Source organism: Chionomys nivalis, chromosome 12 (genome assembly GCF_950005125.1).
Source record: "Chionomys nivalis chromosome 12, mChiNiv1.1, whole genome shotgun sequence".
Classification (NCBI taxonomy): domain Eukaryota; kingdom Metazoa; phylum Chordata; class Mammalia; order Rodentia; family Cricetidae; genus Chionomys; species Chionomys nivalis.
In genome coordinates, this window is record NC_080097.1 from 10,857,091 (window position 1) to 10,864,511 (window position 7,421).

Below are 7,421 nucleotides of genomic sequence, written 5' to 3' on the forward strand. Positions count from 1 at the left end.
CAACACTCCTCTCTCACCAATGGACAGGTCAATCAGACAGAAACCTAACAGAGAAATAAGAGGATTAAGGGAGGTAATGAATCAAATGGACTTAACAGACATCTATAGAACATTCCACTCAAATAAGAAAGAATATACCTTCTTCTCTGCAGCTCATGGAACCTTCTCGAAAATAGACCACATACTCGGTAACAAAGCAAACTTACACAGTTACAAAAAAATATCGGTAACCACCTGTGTCTTATCAGATCACCATGGATTAAAGTTAGAATTCAACAACAATGCTATCCCCAGAAAGCCTATGAACTCATGGAAATTGGACAGTCAACTACTGAACCACACCTGGATCAAGGAAGAAATAAAGAAAGAAATTAAAGTCTTTCTTGAATTCAATGAAAACGAAGACTCATCATACTCAAACCTATGGGACACTATGAAAGCAGTGCTAAGAGGAAAGTTCATAGCATTAAGTGCCCACATAAAGAAAACGGAGAAAGCACACATTGGAGACCTAATAGCCCACCTTAAAGCTTTAGAAAGAAAAGAAGCAGACTCACCTAGGAGAAGTAGAAGACTGGAAATAATCAAATTGAGGGCTGAAATCAACAAAATAGAAACACAGAAAACAATCCAAAGAATCAATGAAACAAAAAGCTGGTTCTTGGAGAAAATCAATAAGATTGATAAACCCCTATCCAAACTAATCAAACGGCGGAGAGAGAATACGCAAATTAACAAAATCAGAAACGAAAAGGGAGACATAACCACAGACACAGACGAAATTCAGAGAATCATTAGATCTTACTACAAAAACCTGTATGCCACAAAATTGGAAAATGTAAAAGAAATGGACACTTTTTTAGATAAGTACCATATACCAAAGTTAAACCAGGACCAGGTGAACAATCTAAATAGACCCGTTAGTCGCGAAGAATTAGAAGTTGTTATAAAAAACCTTCCCACCAAAAAAAGCCCAGGTCCAGACGGCTTTAATGCAGAATTCTACCAGAACTTCCAAGAAGACCTAATACCTATACTCCTTAATGTATTTCACAATATTGAAACAGAGAAGTCATTGCCAAATTCCTTTTATGAAGCTGAAGTTACTCTGATACCAAAACCACACAAAGACACAACCAAGAAAGAGAACTACAGGCCAATCTCACTCATGAACATCGACGCAAAAATACTCAATAAAATACTGGCAAACCGAATCCAAGAACACATTAGAAAAATTATCCATTATGATCAAGTAGGCTTCATCCCAGAGATGCAGGGCTGGTTCAACATACGAAAATCTATCAATGTAATCCATCATATAAATAATCTGAAAGAAAAAAACCATATGATCATTTCATTAGATGCGGAAAAAGCATTTGACAAAATTCAACATCCCTTTATGATAAAGGTCTTAGAGAGATTAGGAATACAAGGGTCGTTCCTAAATATAATAAAAGCTATTTATAGCAAGCCGTCAGCTAACATCAAATTAAATGGAGAGAAACTCAAAGCTATTCCACTAAAATCAGGAACACGACAAGGTTGTCCACTCTCTCCATACCTCTTTAATATAGTGCTTGAAATTCTAGCAATAGCAATAAGACAACATAAGGGGATCAAAGGGATTCAAATCGGAAAGGAAGAAGTTAAACTTTCATTATTTGCAGACGATATGATAGTGTACATAAGCGACCCCAAAAACTCCAGCAAAGAACTCCTTCAGCTGATAAACACCTTTAGTAGCGTTGCAGGATACAAGATCAATTCCAAAAAATCAGTTGCCCTCCTATACACAAAGGATAAGGAAGCAGAGATGGAAATCAGAGAAGCATCACCCTTCACGATAGCCACAAATAGCATAAAATATCTTGGGGTAACCCTAACCAAGGAAGTAAAGGATCTATTTGACAAGAACTTTAAGTCAATGAAGAAAGAAATTGAGGAGGATACCAGAAAATGGAAGGATCTCCCTTGCTCTTGGATAGGGAGGATCAACATAGTAAAAATGGCAATTCTACCAAGGGCAATTTATAGATTCAATGCAATCCCCATTAAAATCCCATCAAAATTCTTCACAGATCTTGAGAGGACAATAATCAACTTTATATGGAGAAACAAAAAACCCAGGATAGCCAAAACAATCTTATATAATAAAGGATCGTCTGGAGGCATTACCATCCCTGACCTCAAACTCTATTACAGAGCCTCAGTATTGAAAACAGCTTGGTATTGGCATAAAAACAGAGAAGTCGATCAATGGAACCGAGTAGAAGACCCTGATTTTAACCCACAAACTTATGAACACCTAATTTTTGATAAAGGAGCTAAAAGTATTCAATGGAAAAAAGAGAGCATCTTCAACAAATGGTGCTGGCAGAACTGGTTGTCAACGTGTAGAAGAATGAAAATAGATCCATATCTATCACCATGCACAAAACTCAAGTCCAAATGGATTAAAGACCTCAATATTAGTCTGAACACACTGAACCTGATAGAAGAAAAAGTTGGAAGTACTCTACAACATATGGGTACAGGAGATCACTTCCTACGTTTATCCCCAGCAGCACAGACATTAAGGGCAACATTGAATAAATGGGACCTCCTGAAACTGAGTAGCTTCTGTAAAGCAAAGGACACTGTCACTAAGACAAAAAGGCAACCCACTGACTGGGAGAAGATCTTCACCAACCCTGCAACAGACAAAGGTCTGATCACCAAAATATATAAAGAACTCAAGAAACTAAACTTTAAAATGCTAATGAACCCAATAAAAAAATGGGGCACTGATCTGAACAGAGAATTCTCAACAGAAGAAATTCAAATGGCCAAAAGACACCTAAGGTCATGCTCAACCTCCTTAGCGATAAGGGAAATGCAAATTAAAACAACTTTGAGATACCATCTTACACCTGTCAGAATGGCTAAAATCAAAAACACCAATGATAGCCTTTGCTGGAGAGGTTGTGGAGAAAGAGGCACACTCATTCATTGCTGGTGGGAATGCAAACTTGTGCAACCACTTTGGAAATCAGTGTGGCGATTTCTCAGGAAATTAGGGATCAACCTACCCCAAGATCCAGTAATACCACTATTGGGAATATACCCAAGAGATGCCACATCAAATGACAAAAGTATCTGTTCAACTATGTTCATAGCAGCATTGTTTGTAATAGCCAAAACCTGGAAACAACCTAGATGCCCTTCAATGGAGGAATGGATGAAGAAAGTGTGGAATATATACATATTAGAGTACTACTCAGCAGTAAAAAACAATGACTTCTCGAATTTTGCGTGCAAATGGATGGAAATAGAAAACACTATCCTGAGTGAGGTATCCCAGACCCAAAAAGAGGAACATGGGATGTACTCACTCATAATCGGTTTCTAGCCATAAGTAAAAGACATTAAGCATATAATGTGCGATCCTATAGAAGTTAAATAAGAAAGTGAACCCAAAGAAAATCATATAGTCATCCGCATGGAGAGGGGGAAGTAGACAAGATTGCAGGGCAAAAAATGGGAACTTGCGGGTGAGGTGGCATGGGGCAAAGGGGAAATGGGATGAGAAATATGAGAAGGGGAGGATGGGAGGAGCTCGGGGGATTGGGATGGTTGGGATATAGGAAGGATGGATACGGGAGCAGCGAAGTATATATCCTATCTAAGGGAGCCATCTTAGGGTTGGCAAGAGACTTGACTCTAGAGGGGTTCGCAGGTGTCCAGGAATATGTCCCCAGCTGGTACCTTGGGCAACTAAGGAGAGGGAACCTGAAATGACCCTATCCTATACTGATGAATATCTTGCATATCACCTTAGAACCTTCATCTGGCGATGGATCAAGGTAGAGACAGAGTCTCAATTTGGAGCAACGGTCTGAGCTCTTAAGGTCCAAATGAGGAGCAGAAGGAGGGAGAACAAGAGCAAAAAATCAGGACCACGAGGGATGCACCCACCCACTGTGACAGTGGAACTGATTTATTAGGAGCCCACCAAGGCCAGCTGGTCTGGGACTGAATAAGCATGGGTTGATTCCGGACTCTCTGAGCATGGCGGTCAACGAAGACTGATGAGAAGCCAAGGACAATGGCACTAGGTTTCAATCCTAATACATGAACTGGCTTTGTGGGAGCTTAGCCTGTTTAGAAGCTCACCTTCCTGGACGTAGATAGAAGACCTTCGTCTTCCCGCAGGGCAGAGAATTTGGACTGCTCTTCAGTATCGAGAGGGAGGGGGAATGGTGTGGGGGGAGGAGAAGAGGAGTGGGGATAGGGGGAGGGGAGTGGGGGGAGGGGGCAATATTTGGGAGGAGGGGAGGGAAATGGGAAACGGGGAGCAGGTGGAAATTTTAATTAAAAAAGAATAAAAAATAAAAAAAAAAAAAAAAAAATTTGAAGGCTAATTCTCTCTTTTCTACCTTTTACCCCCACCCCTTTTTTATACTGTGCGTCCATTTTATTCTCTTCTCCTTGGGTTTGTCTTATGTTGTTTTTAGAAGTGTCTCTGAACAGCTCAGTCTCCTCCATAATTGTATTATGTCATTGCCAAATTTCAGCAATGTTTATAAATGTATTTAAAGCATGCTTTAAATTATTTCAGCAGAATGAATACATAAATCAATTACTTCTATTCTTACATTTTATGTTTTCAATCATCATCAGTTTGCCTAACATAAATCAAATACACAGAAATAAAATCTAAATGAATTTGAAAGCAGAACTTATGGAGAGAAGTTGGTAGTGTTAGAACAGAAAACATAAATATAATATATTGAATGCATGAGCCAAAATATTAAAGAGAAAATTTAATTTAAAAAATTAAATTAGGTTCAAATAAATATATAACTCCAAACTCATTCCAACTGGTATGTGAAAGGCTAGAATTAGATATAACTCATAGTAAGTGTAGTCTAAACATTTCATTTATGTAAATGATATCTTCAAGAATTTTGATTATTATGTATCAGTTATCCATTTCATTAAATTTATTAGCAAGTCATGTTATATATCTAAATTATATTTATACTAAATTATCATTAAATTGCTATTATATATTAAATAATTAAAATTTATTAGTAAGTCATGCCTTATGTTTTGCAGGAGTAATTTCTTAATGTTCAAGTGAAAGTTAATTAGTATTATTTATTCTGTTTTTCACAATCAGGCTCTCCATTTATTCCAGCAGGGTTCCTTTCATGAGTTATGTAGTGAAATTTTCTATAATATGTTTTCAAGATTTGATATTAATTGAATAGAAAATAGAGCAGTCTCATGTTTGAGGGATTACACTCAGATGTCTGAATAATTGTGGCAGTCATGTGTTAGTCATATTGGTATGTCATTAATTCTTCAGAATTGTTCCTGCATACATTTTGAAGGATACTAAGATTATAAAATTTTCATTTAGTTTTTATCATTGTAAGCAGCTTAAAATATACTCTCAGCACGTGTAATTAGATGGCAGTTTAGAAAATTGCTTCAAAATATAAATAGAACAAATCTAAGTCAAATGAACGTAGAAAACTATGAATGGCTAATAAAGCACCATTTATATGCTGAACAGCAATAATATGGAATAAATATGATTTCAAAATGAATTGTACTATTTGAGTCTAAATATATAAAAAACAAGCATTTCACATTTTTATTGAAATCTTTCCAATTCAAATGTCTTAGCAAGAATTATAATTACTGAGAGATAAGCCTTTTTCAAAGGCTGTAAATAATATTGATTATCGCAGAATTAAATAAAAACAAGATCTATGAATAAAATGTTTAGATATGCTTACCTGAAAAATCTTTTTTTTTTTTTTTTTAAGTCCCAGGAACCTTTTATTGTCTGAATAACTGTACACAAAATACCAGGCAGAGGAGTCCTGAAGGAAATGATGGCCAAGTTTCACTGTTATTTGCCCATTGGTCCTTTATCTTCTAAGTATGTGTATATATACGCTCTTTAAATGCATTAGACATTTATTCTGATCACAAATGCAATCCACGTGTGAATAAATAAACTCAGTATCTTTTCTCCCCTCTGAGTCTCGTTTAAATAGAAAAATGTACTAAATGTCTCTTCATGGCCCGCTTGGCCACGGTGCCCCACCTACGGCTTTAAAGAGACTGTAACTTGATCTTCTGAAACCCTACTGAACTCCAGTCCACTCAGGCACAGGACTCCTGGGAAGGATGTCCTACTGATACTGTCGGTAGTCTCCGAAGGGTGAGGGTGGCAGTTGGCTTGACGGTGGCAGCTGCGAGTGGTCTTCTGCAAACTGAGGGCCATTGGGAAACTGTGCAGAGGCAAACCTTGTCAACAAGATACCAGCTCCTTCAATTAAAGCTAGGAGAATGCCTCCCATGGCAGCCGACCCCACCATGGCGACGGGTCCATTTCTTGCTGCCAGGATGGCTCCTGTTAAGGCACCGCTAGTGATGGAGTTCCAGGGATCTTCTTTGCCTCTTATCTAAACCATACTACAGTCAATCATAGAAAACAGTCCTCCCCAAACTGCAAAGCTACCTCCCAATTGTGGAGCCCTGGTTTTAATAGCTGTTAAACTCCCTCGGAGTCTGTGGTTTACTCCCACTGGAGAATTTCGAAAGCCTTTGAAGGCTTGAAAGATACCACCACCTATGGTACCCATGGTAAAGGCACCACCACAGTCGTCCACAATTCGCCAGGGGCACGGCTCCCTCGCGTACTCCTCCATCTTGGTTCCAGCCCGCGCGAGAGTACCGGGCACGCAGCTGGAAAATCTTAAAGCAGTGGATTTAATTGATCATTCAATTTTAAGTAGGTTATGTAAAGTATGTTCAGAGGGATAGTTTTCTGACAATGTATTTATCAATATTTCACAAAAGTATAAGAAGACACCTAATCTAATATTTAGAAAACAAATGTCTTTGTAACCATATAGAATTTTCATATTTGTGATTGTTACTGCTAACTCTCACCTTCACAGAAACCGAAAGGCAGGTCTCCAGGTTTAAGGGTGAAAAATTTTTTACCTTCTGGTCATGCCAAAAAGAGATGACTTTAGGGGCTGGAGAGATGGTTTAGCTAGTCACGAGAGATGACTTTAATTGCATCTATAATAGACAGGATGCTAGACTGTATAAATAGTAAAGGGGAACTCTGCAGAAGCATGCATTTGTTTACCATCTGCTGACTGGTTGTAGATATGATATAGCCAGCTGTAATCTTTTTCAGCCTCTATGTCCCTGCTACTATGGACTATATATGAACTGTGAACTTCCTTAAGTTCTTTTGCTAGAAAATTTCATCCATTAACAGGACAAAATTTCTGATATAATGCCTTCATTAAATTAAAATAGAAACAATTGAATATGCTGGTTTTATATAAAAATGTGCTTTAATCTAAATGTGCTTTCATCATTGTGTGGAAATTAAACTATACAACTAA

General features: G+C 37.7%; 1 pseudogene; it reads right to left on the reverse strand.

Annotated features, from left to right (window-relative positions):
* Positions 1-5,813: 5,813 nt before the first annotated feature.
* Positions 5,814-6,738, reverse strand: LOC130884784 (mitochondrial import inner membrane translocase subunit Tim17-A-like; annotated as a pseudogene).
* Between the last annotated feature and the right edge of the window lie 683 nt (positions 6,739-7,421).